At 44.8% G+C, this 26947-nt stretch overlaps 2 long non-coding RNA genes across 3 annotated transcripts; one reads left to right on the plus strand and one right to left on the minus strand.

Moving 5' to 3' along the window:
- Window positions 1-2425: 2425 nt before the first annotated feature.
- On the plus strand, window positions 2426-6223 carry LOC147354337 (uncharacterized). Its single transcript, XR_015146390.1, has 3 exons — window positions 2426-2545; window positions 5228-5341; window positions 6086-6223. It is a non-coding gene; the product is annotated as an uncharacterized LOC147354337 (long non-coding RNA).
- Window positions 6224-8472: 2249 nt separating this feature from the next.
- LOC147354338 (uncharacterized) lies at window positions 8473-26466 on the minus strand. 2 transcript variants are annotated; one of them, XR_015146396.1, is made up of 3 exons: window positions 26329-26466; window positions 26094-26182; window positions 8473-8593 (listed from the first exon to the last, which is right to left on the minus strand). It is a non-coding gene; the product is annotated as an uncharacterized LOC147354338 (long non-coding RNA). The 2 variants fall into 2 exon arrangements; XR_015146395.1 differs by lacking the exon at window positions 8473-8593 and adding an exon at window positions 18535-18657.
- Between the last annotated feature and the right edge of the window lie 481 nt (window positions 26467-26947).

Genomic DNA, 26947 nt, shown 5'->3' on the forward strand with positions numbered 1-26947 from the left:
CACAGTGTAGGAGGTTTCCCTGTTCCCCTCAGCCTTTGAACCATTGAATCTTTGTAGATCTTTTGGAGGGTGGTCATTCTGAGGAGGTGAACTGATACCTTGTTGCAGTTTGATTGGCATTTCTCTAACAGTGATGCTGAGCATCTTTTCATAGGCTTTGTGGCCATCTCGATGCCACCTTTCAAGATACATCCATTTAGATCTTTGGCCAATTTTTTCTCTTAGGTTGATTGTATTTTGCTGTTGAGCTGCAGGAGCTGTTTGCATGTTTTGGAGATGAATACGTTGCTTTTAAATTCGGTTGCATTTTCCCCCTGATGTTCAGAGTTGTGTTTTTCTTTCGTTTTGAGTTTCCCTTGCTGTGCAAAAGCTTTTGAAGTTAATGAAGTCCCTTTTGTTGAGTCTTATTTTTCATTATCCTAAAAGTGGATCCAAAAACAATTTGCTGCGATTTGTGTCAAACCGTGTTCTGCCTGTATTTTCCTTAAGAGGGTTAGAGTAATCGTCCCTCAGTTTAGTTCTTTAATGGATTTGAAATGTCTTTTTCTGTCAGTGGTTAGGGACTGTGAATTTCATCATTTTTCACTTGTTTAAGGAACCTCCACCCTCTCCTCCACACTGGTTGTTAGCAATTTACTTTGCCAGCATCAGTGTAGAAAGGTTCCCTTTATTCCACAACCGCTCCAGCATTTACTGTTCGTAGACTTTTTGACAAAGGCCATTTAACCAATGTGAGGTGATACTTCCTTGTAGTTTTGATTTGGGTTTTTATAAGATTTCATGATGTGAAGGCCATTCATGTGATTTTTTAAAAAAACCAGTGTGAGTAAAACTGACCTCTCAAAGTTGGCCTCTGGACCGTCTGCTCTGCTTTAAATTCTTTTTCCAGGACCTACTCGAGGGCATTAGTTAAGGACAGGTGTTTTTTCCTTACATCCGAGCAGGCCTGGTGAATATTATTAAGTGCCCATCAGCGCAGGTTTTTCAGTTGATGTTACCTAAAGCGGCCACAAGGTGGCAGCATTTCTTCATGCCCACCAGAGCCTTAGGGCAAGTCCTGTTCCGGGTTGTTAATTAGAATGGATCCACCCAAGGCTGTGTCTCCTTCCTTCTTCTCTCTGAGCCTTTATCCCCCGACAGATCTCAACGATTGCCACACCACTCTGCAGAAGAGCTGTCCTCTCAGTGGGGTGACCCTAAGGAAGGAGGCTGGAGGTGGGAACCCTGCCACCAGGAGACACGGAGCCCAGAGTACTTTGCAAAGCTCTTCCAGCCCAGAGACCCCACCATCCTTTGGGGGCGCTAGGGTTGGCTCTGCTGCAGGAGGGTCCCCTGGATCTGCAGATTGTGGGCTTATGCAGAGGGGAACAGGCAGTCCATGTCCATGGGGGTGGGGGGGTGGGGGGCTGTTTGCCTGGCAAACCCTCCCCAGCGCCCTCAGCCCCAGGACAGTCCCGCCTGGGGACTCAAGCCTGCTCAGACTCCAGGGATGTGACACCAGCCCAGGTCCCCAAGGCCAGAAGGGAACAGAGTCAGCAGTTTTCTCTTTTTTTAAAAAAATGTTTTTGAATTGTAGTTTACAGGTGACTTACATTGTGATGGCTTGTACAGAAACTTGATTCGTTTATTCGTAGAAGTACATATATTCTTTACTGGTTTCTTTTCCCATAGAGGTTATTTCAGAGTTTTGAGAGGGTTTCTTGTGCTCTGTGGTGGGTCCTTGTGGATTATTCTAGAAGTATAAATAGTAGTGTGTTTATGTTATTCTCAACCTGCTAGTTTCTTTCCGCCCCACACATTTCACTTTGGGGACTATAAATTTATTTTCTAAGTCTGTGAAGCCGTTTCTGTTTTGTAAAGAAGTTCACTTGTATCCATGTTTAGGTTCCACCTAGGAGTGGTATTATATGATATATGTTTTTTCCAAATGTAAACAAAGGCCCAGAAGGGCGTCCTGTGTGAGTGATGTAAGTCTCCTCTCACTGGGCTCTCACCCAGGACTCCGGCACTGCTTACCCCGTGTGTGGTACTTAGTCTCTGTCTTAAATAAATAAACTGCTTCTCTGTGTGCTTGCCCAGACATTCTGCCCTGTCCCTAATAGTGAACTTTGTATCTGTTTTTACAGGGTTTGCCTCTTTGAGACATTCTTGCTTTCAAGCAGAGGAAAGACCCAGGGTCACTTTGCTTCTGGCCTCTGGCCCCTGCTGGTCTGGCAGCGAGGACTCCTGGTTCTCATCCAGGCTCCTCACATTCAGTGCAAGACGGCTCACTGCTGCCTGCAAGACCACTTGGTGCTGAAACCCGAAATCCAGGAGTTCAAGGTTTGCATTAAAGCAACACTGGGATGGACATGATCGAAAGGAACATCGATGGACATGAGTTTGAGTAAACTCTGGGAGTTGGTGATGGACAGGGAGGCCGGGCGTGCTGCAGTCCATGGGGTCGCAGAGTAGGACACGACTGAGTGACTGAACTGAACTGAATATTGGGAAGATAATGTTATATGTGGCCAGGACTCTCTAAGACTACACTGAATTTGATTAGGTAAATAAATTTGGTGATTAATAGTAAGCTGTGACCAGACTGGGATTTGGTTTTCTCTCCCTATTAAGAGAATAAAGTTTTCTTAGAATGTGGCTCTTGATAACAGTCTATATAAATTTCTTTGCCTTAAAGTGATTTATATTTGTTTTTAAAATCTTTGGTTACTTTGGTGAACTAAATATTACTTCACAATGATCTATGAAGATTGTGGTACATGTAGATAAAGCTAATTCTGCTTCTACAAAGAATTAACCCCTCGTTGTCAGACTTTTGTTTTCCTGATGTTCTTAGGAGTTGGCAATAGTCTCCGAAATCAAGGAATTTACAGTGGTAAACACACTGTAACTGAGTCAGGGCCACGGGAAATCCAAGACGGCCACTCAGCTCTCCCCAGCTCCCGGACAGACCTCATTTATATTTGAAGGCTTCCAGCCTTTCCTGGGTACATGTTACACGTTTGATGGCCTCACAATGGGAAAAAATAGTTTAAAATGTGTTTTCCACTTGGGGTACATTTGCCACAGTCTCCAGTGATCATGGCACCCACTTCACTGGACACACCGTGCAAGCCTTAACAAAGCTTCCCAAACTTCTCAAAGCCGTCACTGTCATCATCACACTCAGTCATCAGGCAGGGACACAGAACAAAGACTAATTACGTGGGGCTACATCAACTGCTAAACTGATTATAACGTTCATGACCTTTGGGGTGACGCATTACTGGCTTCCACTCTTTTCAGGTATAAAGAAGCTCTTCTCCTCAAGCTACGTAAGACTTACAACAGTTTGGTAATTTACACCTCTGGGTAAAGATTCAAACATTTTTTCTTTTCTCTCTGCCTTGTCCCTCCAGAAATTAGAGACACTTGGGTTCTGAGCAGCCTTATCAGGTAAATGAAAAGACCATCTCCTGACACATACAAGAATCTCAAAGATTTGAGATTTGGGGGACCTTTAGAATAGAGAACGGAGAAGGCGATGGCACCCCACTCCAGTCCTCTTGCCTGGAAAATCCCATGGACGGAGGAGCCTGGTAGGCTGAAGTCCATGGGGTCGCTAGGAGTCGGACACAACTGAGCGACTTCACTTTTACTTTTCACTTTTCTGCACTGGAGAAGGAAATGGCAACCCACTCCAGTGTTCTTGCTTGGACAATCCCAGGGACGGGGGAGCCTGGTGGGCTGCCGTCTATGGGGTCGCACAGAGTTGGACACGACTGAAGCGACTTAGCAACTTAGCAACAAGAGAGAAAAATCCACTTAGTCAAAATCTGATGGCAAGCCTCTGGCATGACTTTCTAGGCCTTGAGAGGCCTTTTGGGAATTTTAGTCCAAGACTCCTGAGGAATTACAGCAGAGACCATGTAGAAGAAGCTGTGTGGTCAGTACACCAAACTTATTTTTAAAACAAATTAGTCTTGGCCTAGTTTAATAAAAATGGGGGTAATTTTAGGAGAAAACTTGTTTCATTAAATATTACATTCTAGTTTTGTTAATTCAGGTCTATGTTTACTAAGACTTTTCCGTCTTAGTAAACGTAGGACCTGGATTACACTGGCTGCACTTCGTCCAGGTTCTCAGATTCTTGCCTGTGACCCTACTAGCACTGCCAGCTGTGTTATTTCTTGTTCTGCCTGCTTTCGAGTTGCTTCTTGCATTACCAAATATACGACTGAGCCTCTGATAACACAATGATATCATATCATTCCTCATGAGCTCAGTGATGGTAGTGGTTTAACCCTAAATATGGAAGAAGCTCCAAATGGGAATGCTTTCATGGGCCACAGAGGCTGGAGAGACAGGTGGCCCAGCGGCTCCCGGCTGCTGCTTTGTGGCCTTGTCCAGTAACGGCGCACTGAGTGGCCTGTCAGTGGAATCTCTGCCAGGCCTGGGAACGAGCGTGCCTAGCACCATGGCTCAAAATGGATGTGAGATGCCACCAAAACCGTCATCAAACCTCCGGCCATGAGGGGGCCATGCTGACAGGAGACTGGCACCGCCGTCTGCTCCTGCGAAGATTGAATCAGGGGCCTCTGCCGTGGTTGGCCTTCAGCACACCCTGAACGGCACTGAGGTGGAGGTCAGGAAGGAGGCCCCGTGCTCTGGGGAAGCCGGCAGAGCAAGCCTTCAGACGGTTAGATGTCTTCAGGAAAGATTCTCATGAGCCCAGATTCCTGCCTCTTCTCATGCCTAGAGAAGCACTAAAGTCAGTAACTGTGACAACTGCTTTGGGTTTTGTGATTTTCTTTGTGTTATTAATAATACCACATCAGACGTTAAACTCTATTTAGATAAATCTAGACAACTGGCTACCAGGCTAAAGGTCTCCTTGAAGTGCCAGGTCTGGACTGGAACTCAGGCTTACTCTCCTGGAAAAAAAAAGATCTATTTTCCTTATTACTGCTCAGGTTGTCACTCCTCCAACGACTTGAAACTGAGCCTGTCACACCCACATCAGTCACTCTGGGCTAATACAGGAGACATCGGAAGTATGTAAGACCACGCAAAGGCTCCGTTCCTTTGGACAGGACACCACCCGTGCTGACTATCTGGACCAGGATCAAAACTGCTGCAAAACATAACCCGATTCTCACTCCTGCTTGGGCCCCTGGTCACAGTAATTCTGTTACCGATCTTCAGCCCCTGCTTTTCTAAATCTCCTTGTTAAATTTGTCTCTTTCAGATTACTACAGTTTCACATCAAGATAAGGGTAATGCAGAGATTCCAGTCCATCCTTGGAACAGATCCTGAGAGATTAACACCAGAAGTCACCCTGGGGCCCCTTCATGAGACAGGGTGAGAGCTCCGTGACCCCAGCAAGGTGGGGTCTACAGTCCCATGCCAGCCTGAAGAAGCTCCAGAAGACAGACCTTTGCCCTTCATATTCCCAATAAACAATTTTATTTTTCATGTTTCTCAGAGGGATTTGAGGTAGGAGATAGAAGGGCCCCCAGGCTGGAAAGCTGGAGTCTGTCAGGTGGAGTAAAGTTGAAGCTCTGTTCTCACCAGACACTCCAAGGACAAAGCTAGTGGCAGAAGCTGAGCCCTGCTGGGGTCAAGAGATAAAATGCCCATTCCTGAGGACAAGCAGAGCTTCCCTCTCTGCACACGCGCAGGAAGGCTGCTTGGAGCTGAGAAGACCATGTGGCCCCATCCCATAACAAGTGTGGACACGCACCGCAGGCCTCTGTGGTGGGATCAGTGTGAGGGAAAAGTTGCACATGCCTGCTGGAGAGGGTCCAGGGACGAGTGGGTGGGGAGGGTGGGACCCTGGGGAGAGGAGGGGAGGGGAGGGGAGGGCGGGACCCTGCGGAGGGGAGGAGAGGAGAGGGGCAGGGGCCCTAGGGAGGGAGGGTGCGGTGGGACCCTGGGCAGGGAAGGAAAGGGGTGGAGAAGCAGGGCGGGGCTGGCCCTGCCAAGGTGGGGCCTCCGGGGAGGGGGTGCGAGGTGGGGCCTTAGTGATTTGGGTCTCAGGCTCTTTGTCCACTACCTTTCAGAGAACAGTTGTTGAGTGTAGGTTTTTGTTTGTTTGTTTAACAGGTGCCCAGGCTTGGTGAGGGCCTTCCCAGGTGGCTCAGCAGTAAAGAATCTGCCTGAGATGCAGAAAAGGCAGGAGACGTCACTGGTTGGTTACCTGGCTCAGGAAGATACCTTGAGGAGGGCCTGGCAACCCATTCCAGAATTCCTACCTGGAGAATCCAACGGACAGAGGAGACTGGTGGGCCACAGTCCATCGGGTCGCCAAGAGTTGGACACGACTGAAGCGACTGAGCACACACGAGGGCTGGTGGGTGTTAACTGCACAGCAGATGTTTACAATTGCTTTACCAGGGTCAGGATTAAGTCAGAACCAGAGTCATACCAGAGTGAGGCCTAAGTACGTACCACAGTCAGGCCTGAGTGTGCACCAGAGTCAGGCCTGAGTGTTTCCAGAGTCAGGCCTCAGTGTGACCAGCGTCAGGCCTGAGTGTGACCAGCATCAGGCCTGAGTGTGACCAGCATCAGGCCTGACTGTTTCCAGAGTGTGGAACCGACTCCTCCTGATATTACTCACTTAGGCCTCACTCTGGTCTACACCAAGGCCTGACTCTTGTACCCACTCAGGCTAGACTCGGGTCCACACTCAGTACAGATTCTGGTCCACACTGAGGCATGGTTCTGGTCCACACTCAGGCCTGACTCTAAACCACTGAAGACCTGACTCTCGTCCACTTTCAGGGCTGACTGGTCCACGTTAAGTCTGACTCTGGCTCACACTGCGGCCTGGCTGTGGTTCTCACTGAGGCCTCATACTGTTCCACACTACAGCCTGACTCCAGTCCACACTTAGGCCTGAGTCTGGTCCTCAATTAGGCCTGACTCTGGTCAAGGCTAAGGCCTGGTTCCACACTAGGGCCTGAATCTGCTGCTCACTAAGGCCCGTACATCATAAATCAGTTCAACCCCAAATAAGTTATAATCAGAGCTGGCATGAGCTTAGTCAGAAACTAACAGAAAATTTCAGAGCTATTATCCAGCAATAAAAAATAAATTAAAAAATCATATATGTGTATAAATTTTCAGTGCTTGGGCTCCATGCCTGCAGAGAGAGCTGGAGAAAAAGTAATATTTTAGAAGACAGCCACACCCCAGCGATATCGGCAGCTCTAGGTTCAATAACCAAGACAGCGAAGCAACCTACGCTTAGAAGGAGAGATGACAGATAGAAAAGATGCAGTGCAGATACACAGGGCGATATTATCTACCACAATATGCAATGAAATCGCGCCTCTTCCAGCCATGGTGACAGAAAACATATGATCGTGATCTCGGGGAGACAGCAGTGAGCGCGCCTGGAGAGGGATCTCGGCTCCCTGCCCGGAGCTGAACCAGGGTGCCCTGGATGAAAAGCAGGACTGCCAGCCATGAGACCGCCGGTGACCAGAGTGTAGAAGCAAAGTGACCCTCGGTCGTTCCCTGGTTTGAACCCAAGAATATTTTAAGGAGGCAAGAAGCATAAATACGTATAGAAGTCCATTATTATTGACACAGCGTAACATCTCGGAGAGCATAGAGAAATGCAGGGTGTTTAAGAGAGAAGCAGCTCAAAGACAAAGAACTGAGAGAAGTGTATGTGTCCTGCGGAGGAGCCCAGGAAGAGGTGATGTAAATCCCTCATTTAGGACCGTCCTTCTGGGTCTTTGGTCACCTTTGAGCAATTACCTTGTCTCTTTTTTCACACCTGACTGGTCCCTGCACCCTCTCCAAGATGTGGGCATGACATTTGCTAAGATTGATCCCCCACAGAGGCCTGTGGGTGCATGTCCACACTTATTATGGGATGGGGCCCCCTCCCTTTTCGGCCATCAAGGAGGCTTCCTGCCCTTGTACAGTGAAGTCTTCTTCAACCTGAGGAGTGGGCACCGTATCTCTTTACTCCCACAGACTTCAGCTTCTGCCACTAGATTTGCCCTTGGAGTTTGTGAGTGAGAACAAAGCTTCAATTTCACTCCAGACAAATACCAGCTGTCCAGCCCAGAGGCCCCTCTATCTCCTATGTCAAATCCTGCTGAGAGACATGAACCCCAAAAACCTTTATTGGGAGGCTGAAGGGCGAAGGTCTGTCTTCTGTAGCTTCTTCAGGCTGGCACGGGGCTCATAGACCTTACCTAGCTGGGGTCATGGAGCTCTCGTCCTGTCTCATTCAGGGGCCCCAGGGTGACCTCTGTTGCTATCCCCACAGGATCTGTTCCGAAGAGTAGCTGGAACCATTGTCTTGATGTGAAACCATTGTAATCCGAAAGAGACAAACATAACAAGTGGATTTAAAAAGTCAGGGGCCAAAGATCTGTGATTAATTATCACAAATTATTGTGAGCAGGAGCTATAGCAGGAGTAAGAACCAGGTTATGTTTTTTAGCAATTTTGATCCTGGTCCAGATCAAGTCAGCACGGGTGGTGCCCTGAGCCTTTGGCGTGGTCTTACATACTTTCGATGTCTTGTATTAGCCCGGAGTGACTGATGAGGGTGTGACAGGCTCAGTTTCCAGTAGTTGGAGGAGTGACAACCTGGACAGTAATGTGAAAAATCAATCACAATTTTTCCCAGGAGAATAAGCTGGATTCCCAGTCTAGACCTGGCAGGCACTTCAAGGAGACCGGTAGCCTGGTAGCCAGTTGTCTAGTTGTGTCTGAGTAGGTTCTAGCTGCTGACGTGGTATTCACATATTAATTCACATATTAGTCAGAGCAGTTGTCACTGTTACTGACTCTAGTGCTCCTCTAGGCATGAGAAGAGGCAAGAATCTGGGCTCGTGAGAACCTTTACTGAGAGCATCTGACTATCTGAAGGCCTGTTCTGCCAGCTTCCCCAGAGCGCAGATGCCCCGTTCCCGATCTCCCCCCTCAGTGCCTTTCAGGGCTGCTCAAGGGCAGCCGCTGCAGCGGGTCCTGATTGAGTCCTAGCAGAGGCAGACGGCAAGTGCTGGTTTTTAGTTGGCACGGCCCCTTCGTGGCAATTTGACCGTGGTTTTGGGGGCGCTTCATGTCCATTTCCTCCCATGGTGCTAGGAATGCTCATTCCTAGATCTGGCAGAGATTCTGCTGACAGGCCCTCAGTGCGGTGTTACGGGACTAACCCAAAAAACAGGAGCCAAGAGACGCTGGATCACCTGTCTCAGCAGCCTCTATGGTCCGTGAAAACATTCCCTCTTGTTGCTTCTTCCCATAGCTACAGTTTCACCGTTACCCTCACTGATCGCATATCATCATTTTATCAGAGGCTCAGCCACACATTTCCTAATGCAAGAAACAATTGTGCAAAGCAGGCAGAAGAGGAAATAATGCAGCTAGCAGTATCAGTAGGACCATAAGAATCTGAGAACCTGTTTTAAGTACAGTTAGTATGTCCCAGGTCCTCTGACTTAGTTTGTTAAATAACTGTAGCCTGGTGTTAATCTCCTGGCTGTAGACCATGGAGATTCTGACCCTTATCCAAAGACTGATTACTGAGATAAGTTTTAGAAATAAACTTAGAGAGCTCCTTAATAATTCAGTTAACTCTCATCAGCATTATAACATAAACGCAAGGAACTATGTCATAAGAGTTTCTTAGTAAATATAGACCTTAATTAACAAAACTGGAATTTAATATTTAGTGAAACTTTTTTTTTTCTAAAATTGCCTCTATTTTCATTAAACTAGGCCAAGACTAATTTGTTTTAAAAATGTTTGGGTGCTGACCACATAGGCTTCTTCTACATGGACTCTGCTGTAATTCCTCAGGAGTCTTAGACTAAATTCCCCAAAGGCCTCTCAAGGCCAAGAACTTATTAATTTGTTCTACTTTCCCCCATTTATAAATGACTGACTAGAGAATAGAATTATCATTACTTTTTTACAACAAAAATGTTTCCAGTCTTTATATCTTCTCTCACTGACAACACATATCCGACTTGCCATACACACTGAAACATTTTCCTTGTCACTTTAGTAGATTTGAGTCCATAATTTTTAATCTTTAAAAAATGAACCCCTAGTGAAAATCAAGAAGAAAGCAATTGTGAACTCTCTGTTGCATTGGCAGTCTCTGATTAGCAAATTCAAGAACATATTTTAGAACCTCTAACAACATGTATTTTTTCAAAGTAGTTTTTCTCAATGTAATACAAGGCATGTGTCTAATAGATATGTGTCTGTGTATAACTGAATGAAGTTCCTGAAAACCAAAAACAAACACAACATCGGAAATCACTCCGGAAGTCTACTCCAACAGAATATAAAAATTTACCAAAATAATAGAGTGGGGCATGAAGAAATGTTGCCACCTTGTGGCCACTTTGGGTAGCAACAATTTAAAACCTGTGAAGATGGGTGCGTAATATCCCCAGGCCTTCAGGGATGCGAGGAAAAAACACCTGTTGTCAACGAACGACCTTAGGTAGATCCTGGAAAAAGAATTCAAAACCTGGCAATTGGTCAAGAAGCCAACCGTACTCACACTCGTTCAAAATAATCACACGAAAAGATTTCAGTATCACTAAAACTTCCTGCTGCTGCTGCTGCTGCTGCTAAGTCGCTTCAGTCGTGTCCGACTCCATGCAACCCCATAGACGGCAGCCCACCAGGCTCCCCCGTCCCTGGGATTCTGCAGGCAAGAATACTGGAGTGGGTTGCCATTGCCTTCTCCACACTAAAACTTACAGAAATTCGAATCAAAACTACAATGAAGGTATCACCTCACTCCGATCAGAATGGCCACTGGCAAAAAGTCTGCAAACAATAAATGTTGGAGAGGGTGTGGGGAAACGGGAACCCTCTTACACTGATGCTGGCAAGGTAAGCTGTTAACCGTCAGCATGGAGGAACAGGGTGGAGGTTCCTCAAACAAGTGAAAAGAGGATGAAATTACTACACTGCTTAACCCCATGCAGAAAAACATACGCCAAATCAATTAGAGATCTAAATGGAGGGATGGATACTATAAAGCTCTTGAGGAAAATATACAGAACATGCCTTGATATAAATCGCAGCCAGTTCTTTTTGGATTCATTCTTAGAATAATACAATAAAATAAACAAATGGGACCTTATTAACTTTAAAAGCATTTGAGCAGCAGGATAAACCATAAATGAAAGAAAAAGAACCCTCAGAATGGGTGGGGAAAAAAGTGTTTGCAAATGGAGATACAAGGAATTCATCTCCAAAACATGAAAACAGTCCATGCAGCTCAATTAAAAAAAAAAACAATCGAAAAGTGGGCCAAAGATCGAAATGGGCGTTTCTCCAAAGAAGGCATCCAGGTGGCCATAAAGTACGCAAAAGATGCTCAGCGTCCCTAATCGTTCAGTTCAAGAGAAATACAAATCAAAAGTTCAATGAGATATCACTTCACACCAGTCAGCATGGCCATCTCAAAAATTCGACAACAATAAATGCTGGAGGGGGTGTGGAGAGAAGGGAACCCTCCTACCCCGGGTGGGAATGTAAATCAGTGCATCGACTCTGGAGAACAGTACGGAGGGGCTTTCAGACACTCAGCAACAAAGTACCACGTACCCCAGCCATCCCATGCCTGGGCATGGATCCTGGGAAAACCAAATCTTCAAGATACTGCACGCCAACAATCATGGCAGCACTGGATACAATCGCCAAGATACAAAAAAACCTAAGTGTAGAAGGACAGGTGAACGGTTAAAGAAGCCGGGGTACAGACACACAAAGCGGCATTACCCAGACACGAAAGGATGACAGAAAGCCACTTCCAGTCACAGGGAAGAGCCAGAGACGTCACACTAGGGGAAGTAAGTGAGACAAAGTATCACCTGTTATCGCTTCTAGGTGGAATCCAAACACGGAAACAAATGAACTTCTTTACAAAACAGTAACAGCTTCATACACTTAGTAAAGAAACGTGTTACCAAAAAGGAAAGGCCGGGTACAGGGAGAAATATTTGTTGAGAATAACATATACACACTATTAGTTATAAAATGCGAAGAGTTGACTCAGTGGAAAAGACTCTGATGCTGGGAGGAATTGGGGGCAGGAGGAGAAGGGGACGACAGAGGATGAGATGGCTGGATGGCGTCACTGACTCGATGGACAAGAGTCTGAGCGAAGTCCGGGAGTTGGTGATGGACAGGGAGGCCTGGCGTGCTGCGATTCATGGGGTCGCAAAGAGTCAGACACGACTGAGCGACTGAACTGAACTGAACTGAATCCATAAGGACCCACTGTAGAGCACAAGGAACCCTACTTTGACTGTAAATAACGTATATGAGAAAAAGAACCCCAAAAGAACATATATACATCTATGTATAAATGAATAATGTTGCTTTACACATTAAAAAAAAAACAAAAACCCACAACAGTGCAAATCACCTATATACTCGAATTTAAAATAAACATAACAGGAAAGAAAGAAAGCCAAAAGAACTGCTGACTCTGTTCCCCTCGGGCCTTGGGACCTGGGCTGGCGTCACACTCCTGGGGCCTGAGCAGGCTGGGTCCCCAGGCGGGGCTGTCCTGGGGCTGAGGGCGCTGGGGAGGATATGCCAGCCAATAAGCCCCCCACCCCGGTGGACATGGACTTCCTGTCCCCCTCTGCATGAGTCCACAGTCTCCAGATCCTGTGGGACCCTCCTGCAGCAGAACTAAATCTAGTGCCCCCAAAGGATGGTGGGGTCTCTGGGCTGGAAGAGCTTTGCAAAGTGCTCTGGGCTCCGTGTCTCCTGGTGGCAGGGTTCCCAGCTCCAGCCTCCTTCCTTAGGGTCACCCCACTGAGAGGACAGGTCCCTCTGCAGAGTGGTGTTGCAATCATTGGGATCGCCTGGGGGATGAAGGCTAAGGGGGAAGAAATAAGGAGACACAAGCCTTAGGGCTTCCCAGGTGGCGCTAGTGGTAAAGAATCCACCTGCCAATGCAGGAGACATAGGAGAAGCGGGTTCAATCCCTGGGTCGGGAAGATCCCCGAGATGGATTCTCATTGACAACCCAGAAACCGGATTTGCCCTAAGGCTCTGGTTGTCCAGGTAACCAGAGCGGGCATGAAGAAATGCTGCCACCTTGTGGTCATTCCCCGTAACAACCACTTGAAAACCGGGGCTGTTGGGCTCGGCTCTAAATGACACCAGCCCTAAAGAAATCTTCCGGGGTAAATCACATGAAGAGAACTCAAAACAGGGCTGACTGTCAAGAAGCCACTTTCCAGAGGTTAACTGTACTCGCCCGTAGAAGGTAAAAAGCCCATGGAAAGATACTCAACATCACTAAGTATTAAAGAAATGCAAATTAAAACTACCATGAGCCATCTTCTCACACGGCTCAGAACGGCCATCCTCAAAAGATCTTCGAAGTTAAAGTGCTGCCGAGGGCGAGGGGAACAGGGAACCCTCCTACACCGTGGGCAGGGTTGTAAATGGGTGGGTGCAGCCACAAAGGAAAATATCTGGAGGCTCCTTGAAACACGAAATAGAGAGTTACCACGTTTTCCAGCAATACCACTCCTTGCTTTGATCTGGAAAAAACTCCTAATTCAAAGGAATATGTACATTTCTATTTTCAGGGCAGCACTACTCACAATAAGCAAGTCAGAGCATTAACCAAAATATCCATCGACAGAAAAATGAAGACGAACTGGCCCATCTATACAGTGGAATACACTCAGAAAAAAAAAAAAAAAACTACCATGAGCAGCAGCATGGATGTACTGAGAGATTATCACACTGAGGTATGAGACCAAAGACAAACATCCTAAAATAGTACTTAAAGCTGGAAGCCAGAAATTCATGCAAATGAAACAATTTGCAAATAGAAACAGACTCAGAGTTAAAAAAAACAACTCATGATTATGTTTTTAAAACGTTGCAGGAGGGATACACTAAGAGGGATTAAAATGCTACATTACTATGCATCAAACAGGTAATCTAAAAGGACCAGCTGAAGAGCTCAGCAAGTTGAAGGAAACACACTGTGATAACCTTCCCGGGAAAAGACCCCCCAAAAGAACAGCGGTACATCTGTTTATGACTGAATCAAGTTCCTGAACACCTAAAACAAACACAGAGTCGGAAATCAACTCTATTAGAAAAAAATTAATTACCAAAAAAAGTGGAGGATGAAAAATGCTGCCGCCTTGTGGCTGCTTTTGGTAACAATAGCTGAAAAACCTGTGCTGACCAGTCCTTCAGGCACGTTAAGTAAATACACCTGTTCTCAACAAATGTCCTGGGGTAGGTCCTGGAAATAGATTTCAAAACAGGGCAGGTGGTCAAGAGGCCAACGTAACTTGTTAATAGCCAGGACAGAGGACAGGGAGGAGGGTCCTTAAACAAGCAAAAAGAGAATCAAATTACAACACTCCCTAACCATTTAAAGAAAAACTCCAAATTAGTTAAAGAACTAAATGGAGAGACAGTTACTCCCTACCATTAGAGGAAAGCATAGGAAAAACAGGCTTTGACATAAATCACAGCAAATTCCCTCTGGATCCACCTCTTAGAATAAGGAAAAAATAGAAATAAGAAAAACTCAGCAAGGGACCTCATTAACCTTAAAAGCACTTACACAGCAAGGGAAACCATAACGAACAAAAATGACAACCCTCAGAGTGGAAAAAAACTTTACAAGCAAATATATCAACAAGTAATTCATCTGCAAAACAAGCAAACAGCGCATGCAGCTCAATTAAAACACACACACACACACACACACACACACCAGAAATGGGCCAAAGATCTAAACGGATATGTTTTCAAAGAATGTATCCAGATCGCTATAAGGCACATGAAAAGATGCTCAGCATCCCTAATGATTGGAGAAATGCAAATCAAAATGACAACGAGGTATCAGCTAAAATCACTGAGAGTGAGTATCCTCCAAAAGGTCTACAAAGATTAAACTCTGCCAGGAGCTTGGGGAAAAGGAATCCTTCTACCCTGGGGATGTAAATAGGTGGGTGTGGCCAAGAAGGAAACCAGCATGGAGATTCCTTAAAACACTAACAGGGAGTTACTAAAGCCCTGGAAGCCAACTCCTTGCCTTAGATCCGGAAAAAATAAAAAATTTAAATGATATGTGCATGTACCCTTATTTTTGCTGCTGCTGCTGCTAAGTCACTTCAGTCGTGTCCGACTCAGTGTGACCCCATAGACAGCGGCCCACCAGGCTCCCCCGTCCCTGGGATTCTCCAGGCAAGAACACTGGAGTGGGTTGCCATTTCCTTCTCCAATGCATGAAAGTGAAAAGTGAAAGTGAAGTCGCTCAGTCATAACTGACTCTTAGCGACCCGGTGGACTGCAGCCTACCAGGCTCCTCCGTCCATGGGATTTTCCAGGCAAGAGTACTGGAGTGGCGTGCCATTGCCTTCTCCGACTTATTTTTAGGACAGCACTATTGACTATATTGAAGACAGAGTGTTAAACAAAATGTCCATCGACACAAAAATGAAGGTAACTGGTCCATCTAGACACCGGAATACATTCAACCAGCAACAGAAGGAGACAGTGGCCTAGATGGACGGAGGGGACGTAAGGAAAACACACCTCTCCTCAACTTGCGTCCTCGGGTGGGTCTCGGGAAAAGAATTCAGAACAGGGCAGACGGTCAAGAGGCCAATCTTGAGAGGCGGGTTTTAATCACAGTTTTGTTTGTTTGTTTGTTTAATCAAATGGAAACCTTTCGATACGAAGTAATTTTAGAGAAATTCAAATAAAAACTACAACTAGGAATGAGCTAGTCCCAGTCAGAATGGCTAGTGTCAAAAACTCTACAAACAGTAAATGCTGGAGGGGTTTTGGAGAAAAAGAAATTCTCCCACATTGATGCTAGTAATGTCAATTGTTAACAGCCAGAGCAGAGGATGGTGTGGGAGGCTCCTGAAACAAGTGAAAAGTGAATGAAATTGCATTTCTCCCTAACCTCATACAGAAAAGAAACTCCAAATCGATTAAAGAACTAAATGGAGGGATGGATACTCTAAACTTCTTGAGGAAAATATGGGCAAGACAGGTTTTGGAATAAATCCCAGCAAGTTCTTGGTTTCCCTCTTAGGATAACAACAACAACAACAACAAAACCTCAACAAAAGTAACCTCATTAATCTCAAAAGCTTTAGCACAGCAAGGACAGCCCTAAATGAAAGAAAAAGACAACTTAAATTGGGAAAAATGGATACACTTGATTTGGAACACGTGTACCCTGTCACGGATTCATTTTGATGTATGGCAAAACCAATACAATATTGTAATTATCTGCCAATTAAAATAAATAAATTTATATTAAAAAATTAAAATAAAAACAATTTATTCATCTCCAAAAACATGCAAACAGTTCATTCAGCTCAACATCAAAAATCAATCAATAGAAAAATAGGCCAAAGATCTAAATAGGCCTTTGTCTTCAGCTTGCATCCAGCTGGCCACAAAAAGCTCATGAAAAGATGATAAACACTACTGTTAAAAAAAATGCCCATCAAAACTGCAACGTGGTATCAACGCACACCCCTCAGAATGGCCATCTTCCAAAAGCTCTACGAAGATTAAATGACGCGGAAGGCGAGGCAAACGCGAAGTCTTCCTACACTGTGGGCGGGGATGTTAATCAGTGGGGGCGGTAACGAAAGAAAGCAGTGTGAAGATTGCTGAAACACACTAAATATAGTTACTGCATGATCCGGCAAGCCCACCCACATTGCCTTAGATCCAGAGAAAACCATAATTTAAAATGATACTTGCAACCCTATTTTCAAGGCAGCAATATTGACAACATTTAATAGCTTCCCCAGTGGCTCAGCTGGTAAAGAATCCACCTGCAATGCGGGAGACCTGGGCTCGATCCCTAGGTTGGGAAGATCCCCTGGAGGAGGGCGTGGGAACCTACTGCGGTATTTTTGCCTGGAGAATCCCCAAGAACAGCAGAGCCTGGCGGGTTACAGTCCATGGGGTCGCAGAGAGTCAGACACGACTGAGCAACTAAGCCCAGCAGAATAAAGAGCATCAGTCGAAATGTCCATCAATAGAGAAGTAAAGTCACTGACCCATCTACACACGGGAATCACTCAGCTGTCAGAAAGAGCGAAAAAATATCATTGTCAGCAGCATGGATGGACCGAGATTTATCATACTGAGTGAAGTCAGTCAGGAAGGGAAAGAAATATATCACTCACGGGTGGAATCTATAAATTCATACGAATCAAAGAATTTATAAAGAGAAACAGACTCTTAGACTTAGAAAACCAATTTATGATTATTAAAAAAAAAAAAAAAAACAGGTACAGGGAGGGAGACAGTAAGAGGTTGGGATTAACATATACTTACAACGTATTGTCAGATAGATAATCCAAAAGAACCTCCTGAATAACACAGAGAAGTCTACCGAACACCCTGAAAGAACCGACCTGGGACAAACCAGAAAAAGAACAGACACAGTTCTATGTAATTCAATCAAGTTCCTGTAAACCTGAAACAAGCACAACAGCGGAAATAACTCTAGTCCAAGAGAAAATAAATATTAATTTAGCCAACGGAACAGCGGAGCGTGATGTGCTGCCGCCTTGTGGCCGCCTTTGGTAACAACAGTGGGAAAACCGCAGACGGGCACTTAACATGCACCAGGACCAAGGGGCTGTAGGATACACCCGTCCTCAACTCATGTCCTCGGTGGGTTGTGGGGAAGATTCAGAACAGGGCCAATGATCACACGGCCGATCTCAAAAGATCAGTTTTACTCACATTGTTTTTAAAAATATCACATGAAAAGCTTTCAACATCGTGAAATGTTCAGTTCAGTTCAGTTCAGTGGCTCAGTCGTGTCTGACTCTTTGCGACCCCATGAATCGCAGCATGCCAGGCCTCCCTGTCCATCACCAACTCCCGGAGTTCACCCAGACTCACGTCCATCGAGTCAGTGATGCCATCCAGCCATCTCATCCTCGGTCGTCCCCTTCTCCTCCTGCCCCCAATCCCTCCCAGCATCAGAGTCTTTTCCAATGAGTCAACTCTTCGCATGAGGTGGCCAAAGTACTGGAGTTTCAGCTTTAGCATCATTCCTTCCAAAGAAATCCCAGGGCTGATCTCCTTCAGAATGGACTGGTTGGATCTCCTTGCAGTCCAAGGGACTCTCAAGAGTCTTCTCCAACACCACAGTTTAAAAGCATCAATTCTTCGGCACTCAGCCTTCTTCACAGTCCAACTCTCTCATCTATACATGACCACAGGAAAAACCATAGCCTTGACTAGACGAACCTTTGTTGGCAAAGTAATGTCTCTGCTTTTGAATATGCTATCTAGGTTGGTCATAACTTTCCTTCCAAGGAGTAAGCGTCTCTTAATTTCATGGCTGCAGTCACCATCTGCAGTGATTTTGGAGCCCAAAAAAAGAAAGTCTGACACTGTTTCCCCATCTATTTCCCATGAAGTGATGGGACCGGATGCCAAGATCTTCGTTTTCTGAATGTTGAGCTTTAAGTCAACTTTTTCACTCTACACTTTCACTTTCATCAAGAGGCTCTTTAGTTCTTCTTCACTTTCTGCCATAAGGGTGGTGTCTTCTGCATATCTGAGGTTATTGAGATTTCTCCCGTCAATCTTGATTCCAGCTTGTGTTTCTTCCAGTCCAGCGTTTCTCATGATGTACTCTGCATATAAGTTAAATAAGCAGGGTGACAATGAAATGTTACAGAAATGTAAATCAAAAAAGTACAAGGAGGTATCAGCTCATAACGGTCAGAACGGCCTTTGTCTATAAGCCTTAAAAACGATAAAGGCTGGAGAGGTTGTGGAGAAAAGGGAGCCCTCCTACGCTGATGGTGGGACTGTAAGTTGCTAACAGCCACGATAGAGGACGGAGTGGAGGTTCCTTCAACTTGTGAACAGTGAAAGAATTTACTCCTCTCCCTAACCGCTTACAGATGAAGGAATTTAAAATCGATTAAAGAATTTTATGTAGGGACGATTCCTCTAAATCTCTTGAGGAAAATATATGCAGAACACACTTTAACATAAATCACAGCAAGTTCTTTTTGGATCTATACTCAGAATTATTGAAAATAAAACTAAACTGAAAAAAAAGGCACCTCATTAACCTAAAAAGGTTTTGCACAGGAAGGGAAACCCTAAAGGAAAGAAAAAGACAACCCTCAGAATGGGAAAATAAATGTTTGCAACCAAAGTTAAAAATAAGGAATTCGTCTCCAAAGATGCAAACTGCTCACGCAGCTCACGATAAAACAAAATTCTGAACCCAGCAGGAATACAGGCAAAGATCTAAACGGACATTTTCCAAAGAAGGCATCCAGATGGCCATAGAGCGAGTGAAAAAATGCTCAGGACCACACTTACAGAAATGTCAATTGAAACTGCAACCAGGTATCACTCACACCTCTCAGACAGCCCCCCCAAACCTACAAAGATTAAATGCTGCCGAGAGCCAAGGGAACAGGGACTCCTCCTACACTGTGGGCGGGGAAGGAAATGGGTGGGTGTGGCCACAGGGAAAACAGTAAGGACATTCCTTAAAACACTGCTGCTGCTGCTGCTACTAAGTCGGTCAGTCGTGTCCGACTCTGCGACCCCAGAGACGGCAGCCCACCAGGCTCCCCCGTCCCTGGGATTCTCCAGGCAAGAACACTGGAGTGGGTTGCCATTTCCTTCTCCAATCTTAAGACACTAATCATAGACTTACTACCTGATCTGGCAAGGCCACCCCTTGCTTTACATCCAGAGAAAATCATAATTGAAAATGACAGTTGCACCCCTGTTTTCAGGGCAGCACTGTTGATTCTCCACCACAGAACATCAGCGAAAGTGTCCATCAATAGAGACGTAAAGAGGAACCTGTCCATCTAAACACCGGAATACACTCAGCCATCGGAACAAATGAAAAAACGTCATTTTCAGGAGCATGGATGGACTGAGAGTTTATGATACTGAATGAAGCCAGTCTGAGCGGGAAAGCAAACTCTTACACACGAGGGGAATCCATAAATTCCTCAAATGAACGAATTCATAAGCAGAAACAGACTCACAGACGTAGAAATACAAGTTTATGATTTTTTTTAAAGGTTGTGGGAGGGAGACAATAAAAGACTGGGATTAACAGATACACACTACTTACTGTCAGATCATCCAAATGAACCTACTGAATAGCACAAGGAAGTACACAACACACTGAAGGAACCTATATGAGAAAATACTCCGGAAAAGAACAGAATAGATGTACCTCTATGTATAACTGAATCAAGTTCCTGTCAACCTAAGACAAACATAGCAGAAATCAACTCTACTTCAATAGAAAATAAAAACAGCAGTAAATAAATTAACGGAAATAAATAATTGTGAAACACAAGGAAATGCTGCCGCCTTGTGGCCGCTTTTGGTACAACAACGGAAAATCCTAGGCTGACGGCACTTCCTATTCCCCAGGACTGAGGGGCTCTACGGAGAAGGCAATGGCACCCCGCTCCAGTCCTCTTGCCTGGAAAACCCCATGGACGGAGGAGCCTGGTAGGCTGCAGTCCATGAGGTCGCTGAGAGTCGGACACGACTGAGCGACTTCACTTTGACTTTTCACTTTCATGCATTGAAGAAGGAAATGGCAACCCACTCCAGTGTTCTTGCCTGGAGAATCCCAGGGACGGGGGAGCCTGCTGGGCTGCCGTTTCTGGGGTCGCACAGAGTCGGACACGACTGCAGCGACTTAGCAAGCAAGAGAGGCTCTAAGGAAGAAACACCTGCCTCAAGAAATGTCCTAGGTGCGTCCGGGAAATTTTTCAAAACAGGGCAAAAGATCAAGAGGCCGATCTCCGAAGCTCGTTTTACTCACACTGTTATTAAAAATATCTCATGAGAAGCTTTCAACATCGTGAAATGTTATAGAAATGTAAATCAAAACTACAGTGAGGCATGGGCTCATACTGGTCAGAATGGAGTCTGTCAAAAAGTCTTAGAAAAAATAAAGGCTGGAGAGATTGTGGAGAAAAGAGAGCCCTCCTATGCTGATGCTGGGAATGTAAGTTGTTAACAGCCAGGATACAGGACGGGGTGGAGGTTCCTTAAACAAGGGGAAAGTGAAAAAATTTACATCTCTGGCTAACCGCTTACAGACAAACTCCAAACCAATTAAAGAGTTAGCTGGAAGGACAATTACTCTAAACCTCTAGAGGAAAATATAGGCAGCACACACTTTACATAAACCACAGCAAGATTTTATATATATATATATGCTCAGAATTATTCAAAATAAAACTTTTAAAAGGCACTTCATTAACCTGAAAAGATTTTGCACAGGAAGGGCAACCCTGAAGGAAAGAAAAAGACAACCCTCAGAATGGGAAAATAAATGTTTGCAACCGAAGTGAAAAACAAGGAATTCATCACCAAAGATGCAAAGTGCTCACACAGTGAAAGTGAAAGTTGCTCAGTTTTGTCCGACTCTCTGTGACCCATGGACTGTACAGCCCATGGAATTCTCCAGGCCAGAATACTGGAATGGGTAGCCTTTCCCTTCTCCAGGGGATCTTCCCAACCCAGGGATCGAACCCAGGTCTCCTGCATTGCAGGCAGATTCTTTACTAGCTGACCAACGAGGGAAGCCCCCCACAGCTTATGATCAAAAAAACAATCAACCCAGTAGAAAAACTGGCAAAAATCTAAATGGACATTTCTCCAAAGAAGGCACGCAGATGTCCATAAAGCACATGAAAAGATGCTCAGGACCACTCTTACAGAAATGCCAATCAAACTGCAATCAGGTATCACTGACACCCCTCAGAAGAGCCATCCTCCAAAAGATCTACAAGGATGAAATGCTACAGAGGGCAAGGAAAACAGGGAATCCTCCTACACTGTGGGCGGGGATGGAAATGGGTGGGTGCAGCCACAGAAGAAAACAGTATAGAGATTCCTTAGAACAGTAAACACAGACTTACCGCATGGTCCAGCAAGCCCACTCCTGGTCTTAGATCGGTAGAAAGTCAAAACTGAAAATGATGGTTGCACCTCTATTTTCAGGGCAGCATTACTGACAATATCCAAGACAGAGCATAAAGCAAAGCGTCCATCAGTAGAGAAATAACGAGGAAACTGTCCATCAAAACACGGCAGTACACTCAGCCATTGAAACGAATGAAAAAAAAGTCGTTTTTAGGGGCATGGATGGGCCGAGAGATTTATCATACTGAGTGAAGCCAGTCAGAGAGGGAAAGCAAAGGATGACATACAAGGAGAATCTATAAATTCCTCACGTGAACTAATTCATAAACTGAGACAGACTCACAGACATAGAAACACGAGTTTACGATTTTTTTTTAAGTTTGGGGAAGGGAAACAATAAGAGATTGGGGCTTACAGATACACACTACTTACTGTCAGATAGATAATTGAAATGGACCTACTGAATAGCACGGGGAAGTCTACTGAACACTCTCAAAGAACCTGTATGGGAAAAGACCCCGAGAAAGAATAGAACAGATGTACCTCTGTGTATAACTGAACCAAGTTCCTGTCAACCGAAAATAAACACAACAGAAATCAACTCTACTTCAATAGAAAAGAAAAGTTAACCATAGTAAATAAATGCATAATTGTGCAGCATAAGGACTGCAAGGAGATCCAACCAGTCCATTCTGAAGGAGATCAGCCCTGGGATTTCTTTGGAAGGAATGATGCTAAAGCTGAAACTCCAGTACTTTGGCCACCTCATGCGAAGAGTTGACTCATTGGAAAAGACTCTGATGCTGGGAGGGAATGGGGGCAGGAGGAGAAGGGGACGACCGAGGATGAGATGGCTGGATGGCATCACCGACTCGATGGACGTGAGTTTGAGTGAACTCCGGGAGTTGGTGATGGACAGGGAGGCCTGGCGTGCTGCGATTCATGGGGTCGCAAAGAGTCGGACACGACTGAGCGACTGAAATGAACTGAAGGAATGTAGACACAAAAGTTTGTCCTTTCCTCCTCCTTGAGAATTCCAGACCCCTCTCTCCTTGGGGACCCCCGGACTTCTTATCAACCTGCCTAGGAACTGACTGTCTCACTCTTGAGTGAAGTCTATGGCCACATCCCGGAATGTCAGCCGTCCCTGAAATACAAAGGACATATGCCATGTGACTGTGGGAAGACTTCCTAATGTGATCCAGGATGAAAACAGAATGTACAGAGAACTAGTTTTTCAATGAGAACAGTGACTGATGTTATACAATAATATACTTTTTTACGTAGTAATATGCTCTACCACATTTCTAACCTGAAGAAAACAGGATGACAGATGATCCACAAAGCCACTTGGGCTTCCCTGGTGGCTCAGATGTTAAGAATATGTCTGCAATGTGGGTGACCTGGATTCGATCCCTAGGTTGGGAAGATCCCCTGGAGAACAGAATGGCAACCCAATCCAGTATTCTTGCCTGGGGAATCTTATGGAGAGAGGAACCTGGCAGGCTATAATCCACAGGGTCACAAAGACTGGGACGTGACTGAACGACTATGATTCATTCATTCATGCATCTGGGAGAAAAATTATTAATGTGATCAACAGAGGCATATTTACTTTTAAGGGTTTTCCTTGTGTTCCACAGGATAAATATCAATCAAAGCAGGAATATTTTTAAAAAGCATATTGTGATTCAAGAGTTCTAGGGTGGGGCCACAGTTTTCCATCTTGAACAAGCTTAGTTTTCACTAAATGTCTGGTTGATAAATGGCCATTGTGAATAGCACAGAGGTAAAAGAGCCATGGCAAATAGCCATGGCATCCAGTCCCATCACTTCATGGCAAATAGATGGGGGAAGAGTGGAAACAGAGAGACTGTATTGTTTTCGGCTCCAAAATCATTGCAGATGGTGACTGCAGCCATGAAATTAAAAGACGCTTGCTCCTTGAAAGAAAAACTATGACCAATCTAGACAGCGTATTAAAAAGCAGAGACATTACTTTGCTGACAGAATTCCACCTAGTCAAAGCTATGGTTTTTCCACTAGTCATGTATGGATGTGAGAGCTGGACTATAAAGAAAGCTGAGCACCAAAGAATTGATGCTTTTGAACTGTGGTGTTGGAAAAGACTCTTGAGAGTCCCTTGAACTGCAAGAAGATCCAACCAGTCCATCCTAAAGGAAATCAGTCCTGAATATCCATTGGAAGGACTGATGCTGAAGCCGAAACTCCAATACTTTGGCCACCTGATGCAAAGCACTGACTCATTGGAAAAGACCCTGATGCTGGGAAAGATTGAGGGCGGGAGAAGGGGACGACAAAGTTTGAGATGGTTGGATAGTGTCACGGACTCAGTGGATACGAGGCTGAGTAAGCTCTGGGAGTTGGTGATTGTCAGATGTCCTGCAGTCCATGGGGTCGCAAAGAGTCGGACACAACTGAGCGACTGAACTGAACTGAAAAGAGCCAGGTACAAATTCATAGTTATTATTGAACTTTATGCACTTTATACAGATTTTACAGGTTTACTAGATTAGTAAGCAGAGAAAACAATCCTTTTGACTATTTCTGAACTATATAACTTTCTAACAGTTTTTTAATTTTTAATCTTGAATGAGCCACATAAATAATTTTAGACAAAAAATATTGTTGTTCAAAATTGTTTGGAATATTTGATCAAATATTCAGAAAATGGTAGAGCTTGGGATTGACTTCAATGGGTCTGAACTCGATTTTATGTAAGAAGAATTAAGTCAACACAGAGACCTGACTGAGTGACTGAACTGAACTGAACGCAGAGACCACCCTAATGGATATTTTACCAGTTGAGGTAACTGGCAAAAATATAAAAAACAGAAAAAATGTCATATACTGTTAACATTTTCACGCACACAAACATACACCAGTTGGGAGACAAATTATTCATGTTTATAAAATCAGGAATAGATTTCTGTGCTTAAATCTTATAATTTATTTGTGGCAATATTCTGTATTTTTTAAATACATTAGGGTGCAAAAACACATAATGACATAACTTAGAGCTCTTGGTTCTGAATCTTTTATTCCTTTGAAAATCTCTATCATTTTTGTTGAATTTTTAGATTTAACAGTTAAACATACATAAATAAAAACATTTTTGTAAATATTGTAGAAAATAGAAAGAAGTGATAAGAATTCTGTCTGGAAAATGAGTGCAGAGTATATTACTAAGAGAAATGATCAGACCTGGGCTTGAGTGATGAAAACCTCCATTCCCAAAATTGCAAGAACCTTACTAAACACAGGTGAGTGTTCATTTTCCAAAGCAAATGGAACTAAGAAGGCACACTTTGCTACATTAATTTCGGTAGTTTATACACGTCACCAAGTCTTTCAAAAATCCTTATTAAAGTAAAAAAGCAGGAATATCACACTTGCAATATCACAGAAGCACCTGAACCAGGGAACGTGAGGTGTAGTGGGATAAATGTTAGCAGTGATCTGAATCCTGAAAAATATCAGTTTTATACAAAATTCACTTCTTATATAACTTCCATGTTCTATATCCTAAGACTACACTTAAGAGTGAGTCCTTCCTACCAATATAGAGAAGGGTCTCATACTTTTCTCCTTCTTTTCCCCAAACTTCCTGGGGAATTCTGGACCACTAAGGTAATTCTATTCATAAGGACAATTTCTTAATGCTGTTCTAAATGTCTGAAGTTGCATATATATGTAAATTCATCATTAATTTCCCCTACTTCTCTAAGATCCCAAGACTGAACCACATGCTAATGGGAATCTCAGAACCTAGGCCTCCCCTTGTTGATCTCTCACAAAGGGAATATTTTCAGCAGTTGAAAGGCACTCATTCAGGTTGAGAATTTTTCATGCTTTATCGGAGAAGGCAATGGCACCCCACTCCAGTACTCCTGCCTGGACAATCCCGTGGATGGAGGAGCCTGGGAGGCTGTGGTCCATGGGGTCGCTGAGGGTCGGACACGACTGAGCGACTTTACTTTCACTTTTCACTTTCATGCATTGGAGAAGGAAATGGCAACCCACTCCAGTGTTCTTGCCTGGAGAATCCCAGGGACGGGGCAGCCTGGTGGGCTGCCGTCTATGGGGTCACACAGAGTCGGACACGACTGAAGTGACTTACCAGCAGCAGCACAGAAAGCCAGGATACAGACAAGGGAGACAAGGTTCTGGGACACAAGGTGGAAGTGACCTAAAGAGCCGGTCCTCACTCTAAGAAAAGGAAAAAAGAAGAAGTTGATAACAAACACCCCAGGCAGAAACTTAGAGGCAGAGAACTAAAGGTTTGCAGGTTCCCTCAGTTCAAGCATTTTAGGGGAAAAGCAGACACAGCCCCAGACCCAGGACAGAACATGTACCTGAGAAGCTGCTCTTTCCTCCTCTTCTTCCTCCTGCTGTGTCTTCTCTGAGGATGTTATGTAGCAAACACACCTCTGCATCTTGGAAAAATACCTTCAAAGGCACAGCTCTTTAACCTGCAACCACCACAACTACAGAGGACCTTGAAAAGCTGAAAAAGACCCACTTCTCCTGTGCTGTCTCAGGAGAGATTCAGGAACAATCTCTTCCTACTTGGAGACCAGACTGTGAACTTATTTCTTGATTGTTCTCAGAGAGAACTCCTAACCCTCTGCTCACACAGACCATGTGAGCTGACTTCCCTGGTCCAAATCCAGCTAGACCAACGCTGCTGCCTCTCCTCAGACTGAAGCTAGGCCTCAGCTCTCACAGATGGACCAGCAGCCACGTCCTTAACCCGCGCCATCCCTTAGAAGCCCCTGGAGCACTTCCCACACACCACACTGATGCTCCCACAGGACCAAGAGAGAACTCTGTGGGGAAGTTATCGCTTAACACTGGTCATGTAATCTTGATAGGAAACCAGGTTGAAACCACTTAAAGATTCTGAACCATTTCAGTGAATATGAATCCCTCAAGGTCAGGTCCCCGCTCTAAGAAGTTATAAATCTGGAGGTC

The sequence above is a fragment of the Bos grunniens genome, chromosome 18 (assembly GCF_055505025.1).
Source record: "Bos grunniens cultivar Pamir isolate PY7600 chromosome 18, Bosgru_T2T1.0, whole genome shotgun sequence".
NCBI lineage: Eukaryota > Metazoa > Chordata > Mammalia > Artiodactyla > Bovidae > Bos > Bos grunniens.